This window comes from Pseudophryne corroboree, chromosome 2 (assembly GCF_028390025.1).
Source record: "Pseudophryne corroboree isolate aPseCor3 chromosome 2, aPseCor3.hap2, whole genome shotgun sequence".
In the NCBI taxonomy this organism is placed as follows: Eukaryota; Metazoa; Chordata; class Amphibia; order Anura; family Myobatrachidae; genus Pseudophryne; species Pseudophryne corroboree.
Window position 1 is genome coordinate 713,345,189 of NC_086445.1, and position 1,639 is coordinate 713,346,827.

Genomic DNA, 1,639 nt, shown 5'->3' on the forward strand with positions numbered 1-1,639 from the left:
TTTACTGACTATGCTAGTTACTAGACTTGCGCCCCCTGTGGGACCTACTGTGCCATTACAGCCACATATTGTCCCGGCAGTTAATCCGCCATGGGCAGATACTCTGTCCTCTCAGTTACAGCAATTAAATCAGTCTTTGACTAAGCAAAATCCTAACCCTCGCCCGCCTAGGACCAAGGGGTCATCTAAGCAGGCCATTACTTCCTCACAATCTACACATTTTGGATACTTCATCCGATGAAGATGGCGCATATACTGACCCCTCCGACGCTGATGCAGATGCAATGAAAAAATCAAGAGAGAAAAAGAAAGACTCTATGCTGGGGCACTCTTTTTGAAGAGATGAGACAGTAAAATTTAACCTTTATTTAGGATCATATAAAATATAGTGTGACAATAAAAATAAGGTATTCTAAACACAAATATAAATACCAAGGTAATTCAAATTAATAAACAGTAAATACTGCAAAAGATGAAAAATTATCATATATAAACGCAGGAGTAGCTTAACATATGTCCACTATCAGCAGGTGGATAGCTAGAATCTCCTGTGATGATATCCTGTGAGTTAATCTAGGCACCATTAGATTGAAAGGTTTGTTGCCTAATATGGTGTTGAATCACCTACTGTATCAATGTCTGACAGTAGTGTCACCATAGGCATTTTTATGCAGTGGATTAGACAGGAGTGTATAATCTGGTGAGTTGATAAATATTAATGATAGCCAACAGATAGTGGATTGAATCATAAAGAAGTGGTTTTAAAAACACAATAAGTTTGTGAGAAGATATGGACATTCATATATGAAACTTATAAAGATCAATCTATTGTTTCTATTGAAAGAGGAGAAGAAGAAAATTAGAGGAATGTTCCTGCTGTTTTCCAGTCAAGTTTACTGCACCTGGTGTTCCTTGGCAGTCTCCCAAACAAGTACTGACCAGGCCTTCCAGAGCTTTGCTTCTAAAATCAAACGAGATTAGGCGTCTCCTGTGGAGTATGGCCGTAAACGGTTGGATGAGTGAGTACTTATGCAGATGCTTCTGATGGGGAATCTATTACACAAGTGGATGTTCCTGACCTATTGGAGGCTATCAGGTTGATTCTTCGGATTGATGATGAAGAAGAACCTCCTGCTACCTTTAAGAAACCAGATAAATTCAAGTGTCAGAAGGTTACTAAATTAGTTTTAACTCATTCTGACCACTACGTTGCTATACAACAGAAATCCTGGAAAGAAATTCTCCCTGTCTATAAAGATGCTAGCTCATTAACCCCTCGCTGCAGAGTTATGTAAAAATCAGGAAACACCACCGCCAGTGGATTCGCAAGTTGCGCGTCTGGTGGTGTCTTCTGCTCTGCCTGTCACTACAGTCACCTCATTGAAGGAACCGACAGATAAACATATGGAGGGTTGCTTGAAGTCTATTTACACTCTTGCAGGAGCTGTGCATAGGGCCACTATAGCGGCTTCTCGGGCCGCAAAAGCTATTGAGGCCTGGGTTCAGGAAGTTGAAGCGGAACTACCTTCTGATTTTCCTGATAATGCTAGACAGTGTCTCTCATATATTATTACAGCCTCTCATTAGGCTGCATCTGATTCTGGTGTCCTGGCAGCCAAAGCGTCTACTACGTCCATTT

The 1,639-nt window shown here is 40.9% G+C and overlaps 1 pseudogene; it reads right to left on the minus strand.

Moving 5' to 3' along the window:
• Positions 1-890: 890 nt before the first annotated feature.
• LOC135052384 (5S ribosomal RNA) lies at positions 891-1,009 on the minus strand (annotated as a pseudogene).
• Between the last annotated feature and the right edge of the window lie 630 nt (positions 1,010-1,639).